The sequence below is a fragment of the Engystomops pustulosus genome, chromosome 10, assembly GCF_040894005.1.
Source record: "Engystomops pustulosus chromosome 10, aEngPut4.maternal, whole genome shotgun sequence".
Lineage (NCBI taxonomy): Eukaryota > Metazoa > Chordata > Amphibia > Anura > Leptodactylidae > Engystomops > Engystomops pustulosus.
In genome coordinates, this window is record NC_092420.1 from 74,424,847 (window position 1) to 74,447,988 (window position 23,142).

Here is a 23,142-nt window from a genome sequence, read left to right on the forward strand (position 1 = left end):
ATAACATTGTCACCATAAGCATTGTAGAAGTATGTCAGTGATTTTCTCACCAATAAATTAACTGCAGTTACAGGTAGAGATCCTAAACTACATAACTACCAATATGCAAATCAGTTTTCAATTACCAAGAGGGTGGTCCCAATCATAACAAGTGCTCAATGGGTGTCCAGATCATAATAAGTGTTCATTAGGTGGTCGAAATCATAACAAGTGCTCGGTTGGTCAGTCCCAATCATAACAAGTGCTCAGTAGGTGGTCCAGATCATAACAAGTGCTCATTAGGTGGTCCCAATCATAACAAGTGCTCCATTGTTCAGTCCCAATCATAACAAGTAATCAGTGGGTGGTCCAGATCATAACAAGTGCTCAGTGGGTGGACCAGATCATAACAAGTGCTCAGTGGGTGGTCCAGATCATGACAAGGGCTCAGTGGGTGGTCCAGATCATGACAAGTGCTCAGTGGGTGGTCCAGATCATAACAAGTGCTCAGTGGTTGGTCCAGATCATAACAAGTGCTCAGTGGTTGGTCCAGATCATAACAAGTGCTTCGTGGTTGGTCCAGATCATAACAAGTGCTCAGTGGGTGGTACAGATCATAACAAGTGCTCAATGGGTGATCCAGATCATAACAAGTGCTCAGTGGGTGATCCAGATCATAACAAGTGCTCAGGGGATGGTTGAAATCATAACAAGTGCTCAGTGGGTGGTCCAGATCATAATAAGTGCTCATTAGATGGTTCCAATCATAACAAGTGCTCAGTGGGTGGTCCAAATCATAACAAGTGCTTAGGTTATACTCCATAAACCCTGTTCCACTTTATCTACTCTATCTTGATTGACGTTTCTGCCACTTTTCATTGCCACTCTCCTGTAGGGGCCGGAGAGTATTGCTCATGCTTCATCAGGTCCTGTTATAGTTAAAGTGATATTCCCACTGTATATGTCATAAATACATGAGGGATGTGGGTTTCACTACTGACCCCCTACCCACAGCTGGTCTGAATGCAAAGTTTGTTGCGCATACGCTTCCACACTACATTCTATGGGACTCTTCAGTGCTCCCATAGACCTGAATGAGTGGCTGCGCATGCTTGGTAAGCTCTCTGCTCAGCCCATTTGCGGGCTGGTGGTTTAGTGAAGCCCCATTTTCCCAGCTGACCCCTGACCATCTTAATATATGGATGGTGCAGGGATTCTTGGTAATATCAGCGTACTAGGTAATTGCTAGTCCTGCTATTACTATGCTTAATATTATGTGATCACTATTCGTGAAATTACAAGGTATAGTGTTTGAGATCAACATTGGAAAATAAAAAAGCGTAAAAGTCTTGCTGGCAGCAGATCGTCCCAGGCTCCGGCTCTTGATGCAGCCGCGCTGTTTGTTCCTGTGTTGTTATGTGGGCCGCGGATATGTAGTAGCAAGTATCCAGGGAATGCTGGCTTGTGTTGACAGTCATCTGGTTGCTATGAAGCTGGCTGTCATGGCTACCTGTGTACAACAGATGAGGCTGGCGGGAGGTGGCGTGGCGTGAGCGTTGGGAGGGGGAGAGGAGAATTACTGTCAATGGAAGCAGATAGGGGAGGGAAAGCCTTCTGCATCTATCCTTTGAAGGAGAGCTGCTCAATTGTCTCCCTAGTAACAGAGCTTCTATTTTCATCCTGTGATATCCTTACTATGAAACCCATCGTCCTTTCCTAGACCCTTCGACTTGTTCCTCACCAGATGCCAATCCATACATCCCACAAATTCACGCTCCTGTTGGTTGAACAAGGGGTGTAAAAAGCAACCTATAGATTGCAAGCTCTAAAAAATCAGGGGGACTCTGTAGTTCTGTTCTATGTATAGGTTTTTAGCACAACAGTTCAATATATTTGGTGGAAATTGGCTTATGCCGGATCAATATGATAGTATCCAGGATTCCCATGAGTCTACATTACGGATCTCAGAATCTATAATATAGATATAGTTTCAGGCATTGTATGTTTCTATAATAGTAACGTGTTACACACCTTTCCAGTACATGACATACGAGTGACAGAGGGGTTAATCTGTTTTTACTCAGTCTTGAATTCACCTTCTACTCAGGTTGCACACTCAGCATAAATCCCAACCCAACCTCAGATGCACAGTTTGTTGCCACCTCCAACTGAGAACTAGGCTGACAGGTTGTCCGCACACACACATACACTGTACGCCAGGAATTAAAGATAAGAACCAAAGTTATAAAAGGGAAGGCACAAGAGATCCTAAATGAGCCCCTTGGATTTACCTAAATGCTGGCATTGTTATAGTAAAGACACAGTTATATACAAAGCCAATTTAACTAAACGTAAAATACACAAAAAGTTTTACTTTTCATGTCTTGTACTAAATAGTATGATAAAACACCAGAGTTGAGAAGAAATAAAAGTAATGACCAAGTGGAAACTACTGACTTTCACTAGTGCTCTCCTTATTAAATAAAGGGACACAACTCCTGGTTGCTAACAGATTGGTTTTGCTTAAGAAAGATTGATTAATGTGAACTCTGACTTGATGTAGGAGAAAATGTAGGTTGCCGTTCTCCTTAGGAAGGATCTCCTATTAAGATAAATTTAGAAATATAATGGCTATGCAGAAAAAGGTAAAAAAAACAAGATATATTCCATAGAAGAGCCCCCCATTCAGAAGAGCATCAAGCTGGCCTCCTTAGACCAGGCAGTGGTGGAGAGGCTTCGGAAGCTAGACAGGATCCTGGCCAAGAAGGCAGTGATGGTAACCCAAATCTTCAGCACTTCCAAATGGGAGTGTGTGGCCCCGATGAAGAAGTTGGAGGTTGAGTCCGGTGGATCTTGAACAGCTGAAGAAGAAGCTAGTGGAGGAGAAGGCCCTGGCGGTGTTGGCTCGTATGGACAAATCTAACAGCTCCAAATTTGAATTGTCCGATTCCAGTGTGAAGGAGTGTACCTTGTAGACGGATCTGAGGACCCGCAACACTTCCACTGCCAAGACCAAGAAAGTGGTCTGTGTCCTGCCACTGCAGCACGGGAAACTCAAAGACTTGCAAGGGTCTCAATTCAAATGCTAACAAAGATGGGATCATCATGATCAAGAAAAAGACACAGGGAGCCCACACCGGCAAAGAGGTGAACATGATAATATATCCGAAGACATTAGGTAGGAGGGTCAAAGAGGCTACTGGGGCGTGAAGTGGCCGCGCCGTGTAGCCTCAGCTCAGGCTACTCCACGCCCCAGTACCCTCTTTACAAAATTTACATAGTAGGGAATTAAACGTTAGTAAAATATTGTGGGGACGTGAGGATTAACCCTTAGAAGGGCTATCCTCACATCCTATAGAAGCACCTACCACTTTATAGGTAGATCCGTGGTGGTAGGTTCCCTTTAAGTTTGGCTTTAACCAACTGAATGTTATGGAGGAAAATATTATATAAAAACATGTGACATAGCCCTTATTCCAAGGAGCACAATGGTATCTAATATGGCTTGACAGTTTTTAGGACCTTCTAAGATTTCTATTTTCCACAGATTTTCTTAATTTACAGTTTATAACCGCAACTTAGTCAAAACCAGGTTTTGAGGCAAAACTGGGAATCTATTCTATTTCTTGAATGGCATCAAGGGGTGGGAGGATGAACAATTCCCATACTTTAGTGAAAACATGGTGAAGCACGTGGAGATTATGGCGACCTCCATAGTATATTTAGTATAGTTCGTATATTGCTGGGCTCCAGAGACCACAATCTGAGAGAACAGTGTGGGATGCCTATGGCCGACTAGGAAAAATAGTTTTTGAGGCCCACCCCTGTAGAGTCGCATGAAACTATTACCTGATACACATTCACTAATTTCTAAAACAAATTTCTTTCAGTAGTGGAAGGCCTGGGGGCAGACCTAGTCTGGGGGTCCACTGGTGGATGTCACTTTGGGCTAGTCCGAGCCTAGCCAAGACATACTGGGAATTATAAATTCCTAAAGACTGGAAAGCAGAGGGTTGATGACATAAATTGCCAATGAATAACGCAGGCTAATGAATACAACACCTCCTTACTTAGGTTCTGTGTGTGACCTCTTAGGAGGTGCAAGATGTCACACTTGGTTTACAGCCTTGCTCCACATAGACTCATGATCACAGCCCAATATCTCTTCACTTTTCATGCAGCAGCCTATTGTATCAGTGCAGGTCAGGCGTACAGTACACCCGACCAACCTTGGAGTAAACAAGAGCATACGTCAAGGGCAACGTAGACTTTCACATAATTCCTCCTAGTGCTGTCACCCCAGCTGCTGGTATCTACAGGCGGTGACTCATACTACGGTGACAGCCAAGTTTAAAAACCAGGACACGTGGGACGATAACACAGAGCAGAATGCTATTTAGGACATACAGGATTGCATAAGAAACTTGGGTGGTTACAATATAAATCCAGCAGATACTAGCAGTGACTGAATTACTATTGTCCACATTGGAACAGATTTTCCTAATATGTCTTCATATGTGTCACAGTGATTGATACCGGATGTCTACATATAGTTGTACCACCTTATAGATGTCTTAGTATGCACCAGAATTTTTCTTACACTGTTGCATCTGAACCCCTACCCTGTTGTAAATCCCTGCCCCTTTCCGCTAAACCACACCCTCTTGTTGGTTAAAAATGTGTCTGAAAAATATAATAAAAATAGTGCGGAGCTTTTAGACCACGCTTCAGCACAAATTAAGCAAAAATTATGTTTCATTTAGCTCAGTAACTAGCTCCTCTAGTGTTGGCACTGTCCTTTTAGTGGAGACTGGTTGGATGTACGCCTTACATAGTAGGTATGTTCTTTTTTTTTTTAAATTGTTTTTAAACATATTGTTAATGCTTATTTTTGAGTCTGCATTGTAGAACTGAAAAAAAGTAGCACCAACCATGACTAATGACTATTCCATTACTGGGAGAGCAATAAGACTGATGCAGCTTTGATTTCTTTGTCACTGTTAAAGTATAACTGTAAAGTATAAAAACTTTGCCTAACTCTGAACTAAGCAAAATAAGCAATTCTCTAATTACCATAATTAGCTATCTGCGGCTGTTTAGCATCTAGCAGAGGCTTTACCTTGCCCCCCAGGCTAATCTCTATTTGCCATGCTTTCTGGTTGCCATAGGAAACCATGTAGTACAGCTAGAGATGACAGGAGTCTTGTTGAGATGGTCTGTAGGGCCTGTATTGATGTCACAAGCATGTGTCTCATTACATGCTTTAGGCCGTTCAATAACAAACAAGCTGTCCTGCATCATTTGAAATTACTTAATTTGATGCAAAAGACCTGTAGTGATGTCACAAACATGTGACTCATCACATGCTTCAGATCAGCCAATTACAAACACGCTGTTCTTTTTCTGGCTTCAAAATTAGCTGAATCTGAATCTAATTTTATATATACCAGATATATCTCAGGCTAGGAAGAAGCCAAAAAGGCCAAATTAAGATTGGGTACTTGCCCACTTGCTTTTGATTTTTGGGAAGTTGCAATTATACCTAATAATTGAGCCTTGTCCTTCTATTGACACTAATGGAAGGACAACAAGTAAAGTACTATTAAAAAGGCCACACTATGGCCTAGTGCACCTGTGTACTATCTGCAGTTTTATCTGAACTTCTGTAGGCACCCAGGCCATCACCCCAGAATGTTCACTAGGCAGGACTCATGCTGAATCTTCCTACAATGATAGATGAATTTGCCCTCCTCCTTTCAACTGCGTTGGTGTCCTTAGGAGGCTGAAGAATTGAAAGTTGTCAATGAACAAGGAGAAATAAATGCTTTAATTGCTGTGCTGGCACTTTGCAATAAATACGTGGCTTTTGGTTGAAGATTGGGCACTGAGGCTCTAAAAGGTTCGCCATCACTGGCATAGACCATCAGAATTAATTTGGTTGGGGGTCTAGGATCTACCACTGAAACAATTGAAGGCAGCAAAGGAGTCCCATTGATTGCTTATTTAGCGTTGGCCCCATCTGTACGAGTCATAGGAGTGTCCTGGGGCCCATCATAGTGATGAACAATGCGGTGCTGCATTGGGTGATATTTTATTATTGTATCAAACTCACTCCAAGCTTGACAAAACCACCAGACGGTAAGTTGTATTGGAGACTTTGTAACCTCTTAAAGGGCCAGTGTAGGAGGTCTGGAACATGTACCATGTGGTTCACCGTAATTAGCAGGACAGTAATTTTAGTGTTAACATAGAAACATGACTAGACTTAAAATAACACAACCCCACAACATGGGGGGTCATTTCCATTTCCATCAGACAGCCTGCTAGACAGAGGCAGCATAGGGCCCTGACTGTAATCATACCTTTGTCTCTATAGATGAAGTACATATGTCTGCGGATGAATGTAACGCACACGTTTGCATCCTGTTTCCTGGCAGAGGGGCCTGAGACATCTGGAAATGTGCAGCCCACAAGTATGCAATTATCATAAACATCGTATAGATCCTCCTGCAAGAAGTATTATGTGGTTGCCAATGAAATGCAAGGAAGCAAATCATCCTGGTGCCCTGTGGTCTGATAAACACCCCATGAAAGATCAAAGATTCCTCAATGATGGATGTGAAGTACGGCCAAAGAGGTTCTTATTATACAAGTCTTGGGCTTATGTCTCATTGATTGCAAGCTCTTGCGAGCAGGACCCTCATTCTTATTATTCCATCTGACCATGTTATTGCTCTTTAATGTCTTATTTTGTGTGCATATGACCCATGATCTGCAAAACCTGATGGCGCTAAATTATCTGGGCAGATAATATATCACGAGCCCCCAATACAGTTGTGTGCATGAGGTCTTAGTCAGTGACTAACCTGCAAGAGATTATAAGATATGACTTACTTATAGAATATACAGCAACTATGATCCTGTGTCATCAGTGGGGTCTTTTTTTGGTTTCTTTGAACCACGCTATAACAACTTATACTGTGGGGCTTCCTGCAGAAACATATCATGATGTCAGCAGAGCAGCCCCTATGTGAGATGCACCCGCGAAATGCCAAGAACACCCTATGACTGGTAATGGAGCTACTGCTGTTCCTGTAAGTGCTTATTCTGGAGAGTGAGGTCTGCTCTCCTACGCAGTCAGCTTCGGCTCCAGACTTCTCCATCTGTTACACATTAGTGTTATGCATTATTAAACATTTACAGATCTCTGACCATATTTAAAGATATAAACCTACTGGATAACGGAAAGCAAACAGACGTCCGACAGTGTGTCTATGTCACAAAAAGTGACCAAGCATATGCGGCCACCTTTGCTGAACAGTACCCCATTCTTGGTGTAAGTGGTTACTCTGAGGCCCCCTGTCCTCTATGTGTATTTACATCACTTTCTCCTCTTTTCCTTCCATCTGTCACAGCAGTGTCTCACCTCTCCCTATGTTAGTCATAGCAGCGTCTCTAGCCCAGTAGTAACCCACCTACAACGTATGCTACAAGGGTTTGATTTTGGAGAAGCACACAAGGCTGTCATTATGTGGCTACTTCATTCAGTGTTTACATCTTGTGCAACAACCCTGCATTCAGCGGTGGTTGGAAGCATGTAGCCACCAAATATATAAATGTCTGGTAGGTTAGCCTGGTCCATTCACCTGGTATTTTCTATTCATTCATTATTACTCAGATTCTTCTTCAGGGATATAGCTAGAGCACTCAGCTATGGGAACTTGGCTCAGTAACTACTAGAGATTCACTCAGAGACTCCTATCTTGGTACTGGTCATTCATTCCCACTGGTGCTTCAAGTGATGCCATTTGACTTGGCCACCACCTAACCTAACTAAAGCTCCCTACGACCCCTTTTGAGCCACCAATCCCTGATGGCTTCTTAAGGTTCCTTAACTCAACTGCCTCTCCTCCATGAATACACTTTGCGGCACATTTACTTACCCGATCCCTGCACGATCCCCAATCCGGACTGTCCGACGAGGATGAACTCTGCCGCGATTCATGAAGATCAAGCGCCCAATTTCCTGCATGTGTCGCTTCCCCGATCAGGTCCGCCGAAGTTCGCCTTCTTGTTCCTGGTGCATGTAAGTGCTTGGCTTGCGACACAAATTTAAATGTTAAATCCCGGGGGTAGTCCGAATCCGTCGGGCCGCCCCCTGATTTGTGTCTCGTAAAAGCCGTCACGATTGCAACACTAAACGATCGCGTGCGACACAATCCCTGGCGTGAGCACCGCAAAGTCGGGAAAACCGATTAAAATGCGGCCGCGGGACCCTTAGTAAATAAGCCCCTTTGTGTTTTCTTGTCCTTGGGTGGAGAGAGCCTGACTATCCTCTAAGTACCTCATACTCTAACCTAAGAATCTCACTATCCTCTAAGTACCTCATACTCTCTCCCATTATATATTAACCAGAATCATAACTTTGCTCAGAAATACACATTAAATTGATGGAGCAAATATTAACAATGAACCGACAATGAGCAACCTAACACGTTTTCACAGAGGAACATCACAGGTAGGTGGACCTGGTGTAGATTCTTATAAAAATAATCCTGTAATAATACATGCTCCCGTCAGTGACTTTTCCCCGTGGTTTGTTGGCACCCATCTCTCATTCACAGGTGCTGTTAGTAAACCACTTCTTGGAATATTCATTACCCAAAATTCCCACTCTTCATTTTGTAAAATTCAATTTTCAGTCTACACTGACGCTTCTGTCCAACGTTCACGTCATGTGAAATCGTCTATGAAGAGCGTTGTGCACACCTGTCCTCCAGTCTCAGCTTCCCTGCTGGATATCATTTCGATGTGAGCCTGTAACCCCCTCCTCAGACAAAGGCCTCCACACATGCGGCGCTGTCTGGCAGTGAATGGGTGATCCTGTATAAACCTTGGCTTGTTCCCCTGCCTACATTCCATGTTTGTCCAGAAAACAGGGTGGGAACACATGACCCCAGAAAACCTTGCAGGGAGGAGACACCCACAGGCTGCCAGAAGAGACAGGAAACAGGTAATGGAGGGAAGGAAGGGAGTGCACTGCCAAGAAAGGAGGAGCACGGGAATTTTTTTCAATGCTTCTGGGATAAAATTGAAACCAAATATATTGCAGCCAGAAGTCAGACACAAAGGATATGGCTGTGAATGCTGGAACAGAGGTCTGATTGTGCTCAGCTGCTCCTCAATCTAAAGAGGAGGAGGGGGGATGATGGAGTCAAAGCCGCTGCTGTTGTAACGATAAAAAAAGGAAAAACTTTGGATTAAAATGTTTTGCTTTATTTCCTTTTTTTTATTTTTAAACTAAGAAACCAAATAATTTTCTTTCCAACTATTTAACTATTTGCATTATCATCAATATTGTTTATTATCTGCATTTTATAGTAGAAAAATTATTGTTCATAATAACTGACATAACTATTCTGGATCATCTTCTCTTATTGATCTATGTTGTAGGGTTCCACAGTTATTCCTTTTTTAGTAATTTCTGAAGAGAATGACTACTGTGTGTCAGCAGTTTTAGAGTAATGTCCAATCAGCGCTGATTATATGGGAACACACCCCTTTTACAGGGGACGATGGATTTGCTTTTTAAAGGGACCCTGCACCCAGAGCCGGATTATAGGCGGGGCTCCCGGGGCGCGCGCCCCGGGGGCCCCACCATCCCGTTCCCGGGGTGGGCCCCCACCATCCCGTTCCCGGGGTGGGCCCCCACCATATCGCAATTGAACTTGTAAAAATCATGCGGGCATTAGATTTGCGGCGCCAGCGGCAGACCGCTAGCGCTCCGGCACACTGACACTGAGCTCTCTGGAACTGGGAGCGATGCGCTGCGGCTGTGCTGCAGCGCATCACTCCCAGCCATGCACGGACATTTCAGCTGTTTGCAGAGCGGTGCGCTTCCACCCCCATCCGGATGCCTACCAGTCCCTGGTAGGAGACGATAAGCTGTCTGTCTCCACCTGGAGCGATGTGCTGCAACAATGCAGCACATCGCTCCCAGCCAGAGATTGTCAGCTCCTGAGACGGTCAGCTCCCTTCTTCAGTGTCACAGGGTCACGTGCAGTTCATTGTCATGTGACCTGCTGTGAGCCCGGGAAATGCCGGCTTCTGTATACTGCCGGCTTATCTACTGTGAGAGGAGGCTTCCCTGCCTGTCATGGGTCAGCGCTTCCCTTCACAACTCGGCTGAAAGGTAATTTTTGTGAGAAGCTATGTTCTGGGCTGCCTGTGAAAGAAAAGGTATTGCAGGGGGGGAAAAGATTGTATATAGTTGTATTGCAGGGGGAGAGGAGACTGTATATAGATGTATTGCAGGGGGAGAGGAGACTGTATATAGATGTATTGCAGGGGGAGAGGAGACTGTATATAGATGTATTGCAGGGGGAGAGGAGACTGTATATAGATGTATTGCAGGGAGAGAGGAGATTGTATATAGATGTATTGCAGGGGGAGAGGAGATTGTATATAGATGTATTGCAGGGGGAGAGGAGATTGTATATAGATGTATTGCAGGGGGAGAGGAGATTGTATATAGATGTATTGCAGGGGGAGAGGAGATTGTATATAGATGTATTGCAGGGAGAGAGGAGATTGTATATAGATGTATTGCAGGGGGAGAGGAGACTGTATATAGATGTATTGCAGGGGGAGAGGAGATTGTATATAGATGTATTGCAGGGGGAGAGGAGACTGTATGTAGCGGTGTTACTGGGGGCGAGGCGGCTGTATGTGGATGTATTACTGGGGGGTGAGGCAGCTGTGTTACTGAGGGGTGAGACGGATTTATGTGGATGTATTACTGGGGGGTGAGGCGGCTGTATGTGGATGTATTACTGGGGGGTGAGGCGGCTGTATGTGGATGTATAACTGGGGGGTGAGGCGGCTGTATGTGGATGTATTACTGGGGGGTGAGGCAGCTGTGTTACTGAGGGGTGAGACGGCTGTATGTGGATGTATTACTGGGGGGTGAGGCGGCTGTATGTGGATGTATTACTGGGGGGTGAGGCAGCTGTGTTACTGGGGGGTGAGGCGGCTGTATGTGGATGTATTGCTGCAAGCATAGTGGATAGTGAGCAGGATAATTTGTATCTTTGTTGTATTCGGTTGGGGCCTCCACCATATTTTGCGCCCAGGGGCCCCCACCAACCTTAATCCGGCCCTGCCTGCACCTGTACTTTTCATATGAAACCTCCAATAGTATCTTATCCAGCTCTGGATTTATGTCAAATCTATTCTCTGCTTTTGTTCCCCAATCCAGCATTGTGTAATAAAATAACTTTAGTTCCCTCTGTCCCTTGGTATAAAGTCAAGGAGACAGGGAGATCAACCAAGAAGTCAAGCAAGGAGCGCTCTACAGTGAAATCCCTCCAGTTTTAACTCTTTGTCGCTCTCCTCTTGCTTGCGCGGTGTACCTGTGGTTTCAGAGTTTACCTCCTTTCCTGTTGATTCATAGACACATGGAACAAGTGCAAGATCTCAGCATAAGTGGAGGGTGAAGTGGAGAGATAAGGGCAGGGTTTTCACTGCAGTGCACCATGATAAGGTGGGCAGCTCAACCAAGAACTCAAAATCTCTTCACATTAGCCTCCACTTGTTTTAATCTCCCCCGCATGTGCTGTTGTCCCATCCTGGAAAAGCTTTTTGCCTATTTCCCAGTATCTCCTACTGGACCATCAATGGCTATAACCCTTAAAGGGTTTTTCCCTCTGAAAAATTAGTAGGATAGGGCCTAACTTGCTGATCGGTGGCAGTCTCAGTGATGAGACCCCTACAGATCACAATAATGAGCAGTCTGGTGGGGTCTGATGTACCCCTTGTCGCTCCCTGAGATGAGCAGAGCAGCCGGCAGCACATGGCTGGGCCACCCCATTCATCTCTATAGAGCTGACACAGACTACCGAGCTCCATAGAGATCAATGGGGCAGCCCTGCCATGCTCAGCCGGCTCCTCCGCTCATATCGGGGAGCGATCAGACTCCCTGTTCTTGTTATCAGTGGGTGTCTAATCACTGAGACCCCCACGATCTGTAGGTTTTCATGGGAAAACCCCTTTGTAACCCTAGTCAAAAGCCTTTTCCTCAGTTAAACCAGCTCCCTAGTCTGTACTGAAGAGAGGAAACCACATTGAGACAGTGCTGTCTACAGTTGGGAATCAGTTCCTCCTGAAATAGATATATAGGTTTGGTTTTAATCCCACATCATGTCATTAGGCTTCCTAAAAGTCATGCTTGATGGTAAGGTAGCAAAAAGAGGTGTCGTTTCCTTGTCTAATCCTGGAATAACCATTTGCATATTTCCCTGTGAGCCTATGAAACAGATAGACACAACATAATATAAAAGCACCAAAACCACAGGCTGGCCACATGCACAGTAGTTCAGAACAAGTGGTGGGTGATGTGGGGGGATTAGGCGAGGGGTTTCCTTCAGAAAGAAGTCAAGCTCTCTACATCCCCAAGATGGAACAGCTAGGTTCATTTCTGTGCTGGTTGTAAATCTGGAGCGATGAACATGCAATGATCCCAAAAATCTGCAGATGTCACATTTTATTTATCTGTAGTGTATTTGATTAAATTAGAATTAAATAACATTTTTATTTTAAAATAAATAGTTGGTGTATTTTATACAGATATTTTGTTTTCGTATCTACTTTGTAAAATTAGTCGACTACCCGTCTCACCTTACAGCAAACCCGGCCGGCTCTGTCAGCGTCCCACGTGACCTGAGCGGAACTTGACCCCTGAATGTGCGCCAGTAAGAAGTCGGCATTCACACATCTCATCCCCTCCCCCCTCCTCTCCCACTAACATCCGCCATCCCCATTGGACATCACTATGTTTAAATATTAGGGCCTCATTTCCACAATTTATCCCTCCTGACGAAGCTAAAGGCGAAACGTGCGTCGAGGTAGAGACCCTGACGCTGGTGACCGGCACATGCCACATCTGAGACACACCAAAAAGAAAGGTAATCTAAATACAAAGAAAAGTACAATTTTACCTAGATAGGGACTTTATAGGAACAAGAAAAACCTTATGACATTGGTGTGATCCAACTCCCACTTGGCCGGGCAAACAATGATGCAATAGCATTAGACAGTCACCAGCTAGTCTCTGAATTTTTGTGCAATAATTTTTTAAAATTTTTCATCACCTTTTTCTATTTTTCTACTTTTTCTAAGTTTTTAAACAAGTTTATTGGCTGTACCTCCTTAACTTTTTGTGATAATAATGTGTTGGCATCCCCTTGATGAAATGTATGTTATGTATTTTTTTAAAAAATTGAATTCCAAATAAAAGATTATATTCTCTAACACTTCATCGCCACCTAGTGGTGTTTAATTATAGGTGCAATTGATTAAAATTCTATGGGTGATATAGAGAGATTCTTTCTATATTAAGGGGACATAGATATGTCTAAAAGAGGACAACTACGTATTGTTATAAAATATTTGATTAAATTAGAATTAAATAACATTTTTATTTTAAAATAAATAGTTGGTGTATTTTATACAGATATTTTGTTTTCGTATCTACTTTGTAAAATTAGTCGACTACCCGTCTCACCTTACAGCAAGCGTTGGAGCTAAGATGTTTTCTACAAGAATACTAGAAAGCATCTAATAATTCTCTCTATACCTTCAGCAATATTTCAGCAAACTCCAGGATCTCACCTGATTTTGGGTATAAGGAGAAGTTAACATTTCCATGGTAACGTAAACCCCCTTCCTCTGCCTGATTCCCAGCTAATCTGTTTGTGGCAATGCTGATCTTGTATCAGGACACGAGGGGGTAATTTATCTGAATCTCCTGCTGCCCAGATAGATCACAGTAGGAGATGCCTCACCATAGGGGTTCCTGCTTACAATTGGGATATTTATAACCTTTTCTCAAACATTGTAAAATGTAGACTATAGTTTATCACTAGGGTCCTTCAGCAGGAGAAGCCCATGGATTCAGACTGCATTTTGCCTCAATTACTTTTCTAAAAGTCCATTAAAATAGAATTACCGTAAGCTACGCTGCTACAGGGAGTATTAGGTAGTCTAAGACACACCTCCTGTCTCATCATTGGTTCAGGCCTTCTGCCCTGTCCCTGTAGCTCTGCCTCTTCGGCTGCTGTCGATGCACACAAACAATAGAAAATTTCCCCATAAGAGGAAGCACAAAGTGTTGCTCGAAAGGGTTTTTCCAGGCAACCAAGGCAGTTGCACAATAAAAAAAATAAAAGCTATTCACCCACTTTCAGTGCCCTGTTAAAGTGTGACCTTAGTTTCCTCTACTTCCAAAGTGACAAGGATCACATGTCTAAGCCTGGAAAACCCCTTTAAGTTTAAATTGGTTTGTCTTGTAATACAAATACCTTTTTTTTTTAATTAAAATGGTTGATTGGTTGTTAGAAGATTATTAATGGTGAATGGATTTTAGACTCCCTATCAATCTTTCAGTAAGTGTTAAATTTCCCACAGTGCCATCAGAGATCAGCATCAGAGATCTTACAATGGGCCAGTATCTATCCAAATACTTGACACCAGAGGTCCAGCAGAAGATCATCAAATTTGCAAGTTGCTAAGATCTGTTTCCTCGGAGTTGAGGAAATGTGGGCCCCCATAATCATTTTATCTGGTGGGCCCATTGAGCCTCAGTCTGACAGAGTGCCACCACTGGAGAACATAGGTGTCTGGATCAGGGGTAGTGGACCAATGGACCACCACGAGCAATGATGTAAGCCAACACCTGGAAGCGGAATCTGAGTCGCACCCCGTTTTTAATAGAGCCCGCCGAAAAGCGGGTCTGTCTTCCTGCGGTGGGATACCACCTGGTTGTTCCACAGGTGCAACTTTGCACATGGTGGTGGCCAGAGTACAGAGTCGTCGAGCAGACAGGCAGGAGGTCAGGACAGGTAGCACAGGATCGAAGTCGATGGCAGAGGGGTGTAGGGCAGGCGTAGGGCTTAAGCAACAAGCTTTCTATTGGGGTCGAGGCTCCGGGCCGCTGGAGACATTGTGGGAACGCAGACAGGTAAGGTGACCTGCCGTGGAGTTGATAGGGAAGAGGGGTGCATGGGTGTGCCTGTGACCTGGGTCGCAGGAGCACCCGTGACAATAGGCATAACACATTGGTCATTCAAGTCATTGAGCTGTCTGGCTTAAAATACTTGAAATAATACTTAAAATAAGACTTTTTACCTTCTATAGGGTAAGGTAATCTTAGGTAAAGGTAAACATACGATCATCCTCATATTTAAAATTCCCCAATAACATTTATTACTATTAGTCTTCTAAATTTGGCAACCACCTTAAAAGGGTCAGACCAAGCTCTTACATATCTACAAGATAGGTGATAACTTGCAGATTGGTGAGGTCTGACCAACATGACTCCTAGTCAACAGAAATGAATTGAGCGAACATGAGCCTAAATGGACCAGTTGGTTGTCTTATTAATCAATGTCAGACTGGGATTCCTTGGGCCCAAAAGATATGGACAATACTAGTCTCCAGATTAGGGTGTCTTTTTGCTATATCTTTGGGGTTCAGTATTAAGTTGGAACCCCTAACCACCACAGGATCCTCTGGTTCTATATTTTTCCAATTTGAGACTGACTATGTTGAGCTTTTCTTCTAGTTAAACTCACATGTTCTTGCATTTTTCTGGACAAGGAAAACAAGTGATTGTTAAACCCAACCATAAAAATTAAACCTGCTCAACATATAAAGAAAACCCTTATAAATGGAAATGATCAACTGGACTGTTGGACAGTACCCCTAAAGAAGAAAAGGTAGGTATCCAACTGAGAAAAATACTTGATACCATCTCTCTGTTCACAGTTCTTCATCAGAAAGAGTCCGCCTGTCGCTTTGTGTTGTGCTGATTGCCATATTCAACTGTGGCTTCCCTCTTCCTTTAGATTTGCAGCTGTGGTTTCCTCCTTATCTCTAGCATCTGAGATAGAACAGGAAGAGGGGGTTGATTTTAGACAAATGCCATAGACACTTGTGTAGGTGACGTGTGTTTTCCGGTTCTGATACCATTGACGGGTGGGATGTATTGAGGCTCTAGAGGTTCCATTTATGGTTTGTAAAGAGAAGTCACTTGTAGTTGGTGTTGTGGTGGCATCCTCCATTGTGTAGCGCCAATGCAGGAAACCTCTAACCATAATGAGAATAGAATTAAATATGTCTGTTTTACTTATTCCATGTACAGATGTTTTACTATCCTATCAATAAAGTATTCCTTTAAAGAAGCCTACACCTTGGATTGTGGCACATTGTAAAACTAGAAGAAACAAATATTATCTAAATGCGCTAGCCCTGCATCCTATGTAATGCACGCACCGCCTTTCTACACTTCCTCATACTTTTGAGAAGAAGGATGCAATGAAGAGCAATCTGAAACTCCATCTCTTTTATCTATTATCTGATCCTAAATGTATACAGAATCATCACTGCTCCTTAAAGGGAAATTATGAAGCCGAGAGCACTCAGTTGTTGATACCCCTTATTGACTAACAAAACAGCATGATGACAATTGCAAGCTTTTGAGACTACTTAGGTCTCTTCGTCAGGCTTGAGTACCCTCAACTTCCATAAATTTAACCAATGGCTAACACAGTGCAAAGAATCTTTTAGCTTTTCTAAAGAGATTCTAAAGAAATTATGAGATGTAACTGACTTGTTTAATCCGTGGTCACCCCAATTCTGCCACTTTGGTCCTCTTCACCAGTCCCTGTTTACTTGCCCGGAGCAATTGGCTTCATTGGTCATGTTGGTAAACAAGGATGTCTTACTGCAGCAAAGTAAGAAAAGACTAGGGCAGAGGACTGGAGCATTGGTGCTGGAGGGCTGGAGCATTGGGCTTATTTTTTATGTACATGTTTACAATTTTTAAAACCAATTGAAAAAACATGCAATGGCAGACTACATTCTAACAGATTAATAGAGCAACAGAGAAAACATGTTGGGACAGATTTACTTACCCGATCCTGTCGTGATCCCGAGGTGCGTTGTCCGACGAGGATTCGGAGCTGCCGTGATTAACTAAGATCGTGAGCCCGAGTTCCTGCATCCGTCGCTTCTGCACCGAGGTCCGGAGTTCACCTTCTTCTTCCCGGTGCATGTGAGTGCTTGATCTTGTGACACAATTTTTTAAATTCTGCGGTTTGTCCGAATCTGTCGGGTTTTCCGACGGCACGCCCCTCGATTTCTGTTGCATGCAAGCTGGCGCCGATGTGGCACAATCTGATTTTGTGCGCCAAAAACCCGGGGAAATTCGGCGCAAAATGGAAATATTCGGGAAACCCGATGGAGGTCCGCGGACCCTTATTAAATGAGCCCCTTTATCTCAAGTATAGGACTGGGCCAAATGACTTAGTAAGTGGAGAAAGTGAAAGAGTGACAGATCATATAGTGTATGCATGCATGTATGATCAACCATTCCCGTACACAGTGGGTATGTTGGGGGCACATCAAGACCAAAAAACAATTCAAGCACCAAGATTTGTTAAGCCCCGAGATGCCACCAATGTGCCAGTCTGTTCACGTGTCAGTCACACATCTTGTGTCGTCTGCAGTCTTTGCACCTGCCATAGTGGATTGTTTTATAGACATAACTGTCTGTCTCTGAGGGGACAGCGGCTTAGTGTGAGATTAATGCAAGAAGCAGGCAGCACCACACAGGCACACGGCCAAAAGTCAGAGGTCACTACAAAGCATTGCACACCCCTCAGGATATCTGGCAGAGAGTGGCAGCAAGAGAAAGGATGATATCTGGATGGGAAAGGAAAAGGGAGAGGAACTGGTAGACATGAAAAACACTATACATGGAAATAAAGAGGCAGACTGGACTAAACTGGATGGGGATGTTGTGAAAGGATGAGGATATGGGATGGTTTGGCTGAGTTAGACATTGCCTGAAAATTTTACTGTTCACTTATTTTCTGAGGTCCAATATTCAGTTTATTATATCAAAATTGATAGATTGAAGTTTATTAGAAAGTTGTAGGTTGTCCTATAAAGTGATTACAGGGTTATTCAGGTTATTATAGGATATAGGGTTGGGGGAGAACTGAGTGGGAGTCGGAAAAACTGATTATCATGAAACCCCTTGAATGAATGTACATTACGTACCCATCTTTGGCAGTATCATAAAGAATGAATGGGACATGACAATTGTCCTGGTCAGTTGTAGTTCCAGGGGTTGGAATGCCAAGGATCAGAGAGTTTCTCTGATCCTCCCTTAAAGGGGTTTTCCAAGAATCCTGGAAACCCCAGTGGGCTTGGATTATACCACCACAATGGTGAAGGTGATACGAGCTCATCTGTGTCTGCTGTCTCCAGACTTCTAGTGATATGTGGGAAGGTTTAGGTGGATTTCTAGGGACTAGTGAGACCCCAATGAATCTTGAGAACGGACATGGGAAATCCGGAGAATGGGGTCACATTCTAACTGATGGAGTAGTAGGTTGACTGTATACGAGTAGAGAAAATTGTCAGCGTTCCTATTTCTTATTTCCAGTCTATGAGAGTCTATAGCTGTGCTAGAAAATTTTCAACACTCCCATACTATTGCCAAAGTAGAAAAGCAGCACTCCGAGACAAATAGGTGTTTATTTCACCAGTGTAGATTACAACGTTTCGGCTATCTCGATGTGGCTAGCCATTTTAAAGTAACTTGAAAATGGCTACATCGAGATAGCCGAAACGTTGTAATTTTGGCAAACTGGACCTCCACAAGCTTGCACCCTACCTTTGGATTTGAATCCGATTTCACAGTGCTGCTTCATCTCTCTATTTTTTCCTCCCATACTATTGAATGAAGTGACGTGACCCATGCTCGTCCTGCTGCTCCAGCCAATAGTGAGTATGGGAGCCCTTCGGTGGGACCCTCACCAATCATAGATGGTGAACACCATCTTTAAACACCTTTTAAAAGGATTTGCAACTACTTTGTTAACCAACTTGTTGGGTTCCCACCACATATGTCCATTGCCGATTTTCCAAATTAGTCTAGCGCTCCAGCAAAAATGGATTGGTTTTCTAGTTGGACCCAGTCTTGACTTTTGGTCTAATATGTCACATCAGTCTCATATTGGGCAATAGTGTTCATACAGTGGAATAACCCTGTAGTGTTTAGTTTTTTCTTAGGTTGTGCATGAATTTTTCCAACATCTAGCGCATATGTTCTAATATACAATTTGAATTAGTGTTTTTCATCTATTACATTATTATAAATTATTATCAGGTTTTTCTTCTAATACTTGATAGCGATCCCTCAGGAGCAGGAGACTTTTCTGTGTTCAAGTGGTTATTTGCAGGCTTCGTCATGCTTACTCCACGGCTTTATGTGTAATCCAAGTAGGATTAGGTTTTCATGCATAGTTTATGGACAAGACCAAACTGATCACAAACCTGCAATACAATGAGACCTGGACTCTGGAATTCTATCCTGCTGTCTCTTCAGACATTCCTATGCCTTTACCCATTCCCTGCCGGATTCTCCTCTGCTCAAAATCTAGAGAAGAAAATGCTAAAAAGGACCATTGCTTTTTCATAATGACTGGACAAGCTGTATTATTTTACAGACCTATATCAGAATATATATGTTGTTAGAGAATATGTACCCACATATAATTATTCTAAGCTACAGGACAGAGGCATAGACAGCATAGGGTCATCTTTTAATGGTAATTAATCCTGGAAGTGCAGTTCAATCTGTAGGCAGCATGTTATAGAGCAAAAGAAGCTGAGCAGATGGTACGCAGGGGCACATTTACTTACCTGGTCCTGTCGCGGTGCGTTGTCCGACAATCATCCGACGCGATTCACTAAGATTGTGCGCCCAATATCCTGCATGTGTCGCTTCCCCGCTCAGGTCCGCTGGAGTTCCCCTTCTTCTTCCCGGTGTGTAAGTGCATTGTCTTTCGAAACAAATTAAATGTTAAATTCCGCACTCAGTCTGAATCCGTCGTATTGTCTGATGGCCCGCCCCCAATTTCTGTCGCATTAAAGCTGGCACCGATGCGCCAAAATCCAATTGCGTGCTCCACAATCCCCTTTTAAATGTAGTGCAAAACGGTAATCGGCAAAATATCCCACGCTTTTGCGGTCCGCGGACCCTTAGTAAATTAGTCCCATAGTGTTCTCTCTGCCAGCAGCATGTTATAGTGCAGGAGAAGCAAGACAGATAGTACATTGTTTGCTATATACAGAAGAATATAATTGTGCCGGAGAAGCAGAGAAGATTTTATATAGTGTTCTTTCTGCAAGCAACATGTTATAGAGCAGGAGGAGCTGAGTAGACTGTATATAGTGCATCATAATGCTGGCAGCATGATATATAGCAGGAGGAGGTGAACAGTTTTTACATAGTGACTTATCTGTAGGTAGTGTGCTACAGAGCAAGAAGATCTGAGCAGATTGTGTATACTAATATTCATTAGAATATTTATAAGTGGGGCAGGGTGATCTGGCAATTATAAATCTATGCTTCATTCAACATTGCACTTTTATTTTACTTTCAAAGAATTACAGAATAATTGTTTCTGTTTTATTCAGGGAATTCTAGGCTACTTACAGCCTCCTTTAGATGTTTGTCTAGCCAGGGTGGAGCACATTGAGAGGGTTGAATTACCGTTTCCAAAATGCTGAGCCTGCACATTTTCTATACACCTGTCCATTACAATCCTGTGTGACAATCCTGGCCTTTTATGAGAGTAGTTACCTCCCTTTCCCTCCCGTACTTCACAGCATACGATATGATGCTGAAAATGCTGATATTTCTGTACAAATATGCCCATTGTCCATCTTATTGCGGAATCATGTCCCCTATCACCCCACTTCACTTAAAAAAAAAATTCCCTCTTCCATCCCGCCTGTGTTCCCACTTCTTCACCCCTCCTTTTCTCCTGAGAGCAGAGTGAGCCCTTTGTCTATGGTTTCCACCAGTACAATGATCGACTTCTTGGTGTACAGTGAATCTTTCTTTCCATGTTTTTGGCCGGCTGCCATTTTTAGGCTGCACAGATTTTTTCATAGACACAATTGTTCGTATCTGGTGCTAATGTTGGTTTTCCATCTGTCTGGTCAGTGGATATCCCCCCCCCCCACCCCCTCGTTCATCATGACCAAACGGTTCTGAGTGAGAGTGAATTTTTCTAATTTGTTGGAAAGAGAAGTTCTTCCATTGTCCTCATGCTGGTTTCTTGTGATTATATTTTGAGAATCTGAAGAGGTAGAGTAAGGAGGAGGCTGTGAGGGACTCAACCACTGATGATGAGATAGAAGATGTGTCTTAGACTACCCCAGACTCTCTGTAGTCCCTGTAGCTAAGCAGTTGTCACATATCCCCCCGCTGCTCTAATGAGTCTACCTATTTACTTGGCGTAAACCAAAAGTGGTTTTCCAGGAATTCTGGCTGGGGAAAAGTGTACTTTCCCTCCTCCGTCTTTCCCGATTCCCTTGTTGTTCTGTATTTTTCGGTCTTTGGCTGGTGGGGAAGGGGGGAGGAGAGGATCGGTGGTCACAGGACCTGCTTCGGTCCTGGTCTACTCAGACCTCTAATGCCCAGTGGTCTAAGGAGGTCTGTGACTGACAGTACTTCTGCATGCAGTAATAGAGCATGGTAAGGTGCTTTGTATTTTTCCACCTTGTCCCCAAGAGATTTTCTCGAATTCCTAGAAAACCCCTTTAAAACAACTATTCAGACTTTACTGGGAGACACATAAATTCTTAAATTCCTTCAAAAGACAATTCCTACTGTGTCTGTGGCTCCTAGCAGTCAGCATCACGCTGGCATTGGATGGCATGTCCACATGGATGATCGCAGGTGTTGGTCCTGCAGCCTATGAGGCAGTTTGGTCAGTGGAATATTCTAGGGACTGATGAGGTGATCAGTCGGAACACTTACAACTCTTTTTGGATCTGTTGCTGGAATCTGTGCCAGTAATTGGTTGAGACTCCCTATGGACACCCTGACTTTGCTCCACAGAATGTACCCTGAGCCAACCCTGGTCAATCACGAACAAACCCAGTGATATTTTTGCAATTCTGTTTATATCACAGCCCTGTGAGAATGTGCCGCTGTTCTACACTTCTAGAAAGTTCTCACTGGAATCCATTGCATCTCTCATCACAGAAGATTATAAATAACACAGGGATCCACATGACCGGACCTACAGGTTGCGCAACTCTGATTCAACCAATGGCATATTTTGGAGAAGGGTCAGCATGTGGGAGAGCCCGCAGAACTCTAACATTTCTAACATTTTTTGTTAAATTTAGCCTCGATTGTAGTCTCTGAGTACGAGCCACAGATGGCCCTCAGCTGTTGTAAGTTTCCCAAGTAAGGGATGCCTGAATATGTTCATGGATGAAAGATTTTGTAGAAAAGCAAACACAAATGTTGTCTGGCCCCTAATCTATATAGCTTGTGGGGGTCCAAAACCCTAGACCTCTAACAAATTAACCACAGAACAGTATTCTGGAATTTGCTATGTATTGCAAGCTTTTATCTAAAATTACAAGAAAACATTTTATCCCAATATAAACTGCAATAAGAAAAAAGACCAAAGGATCTCAGGTTACTCATTAGATGACCATTCACTAGGGTGGGGGACATAAATTCCTCTTGAACTTTCATATACATGGGCTGCTGGATGGAGGTTGCTAATCTCCTTTAGGAACATCAGGAGAGGCATGTGGAAAACCAATTGGGAGACTAAAGAAAAATATACACATGTTACTCTGTTCCTGCATTGGCTGTCTGTAAGATATGGCTGAGGATGCACTGATAATTGTCAGTTTGTTTCATGTTGTTTGCTAGTCTGAACACTGGTGTATTTCCTTTCCTAGCAGCCTTGATTGAATACCACTACACTCTTCTGTCTCCTGCAAACTCTACTCTGTTTTACTGACAGTTAATCCTCCGTTATTGACACAATCTCCCCCTACTATTATTGCTGCCCTGATGTCAGAGAACTGATTCAATCACCTTCAGGATTGGGGCTCTGCCATCTCATACATGGTTTAGGTAGTGCTTTTTGACTATTATAGACTTGGACTTGACTAACTATGTTTATTCTGTAATTTGTTTTTTTCTGGTATCTCTGCCTCTGTCTATTTGTTTGCCTACTGATTGTGTACTGCTTTGTCCTCCTGGTTCTGAACCGTATT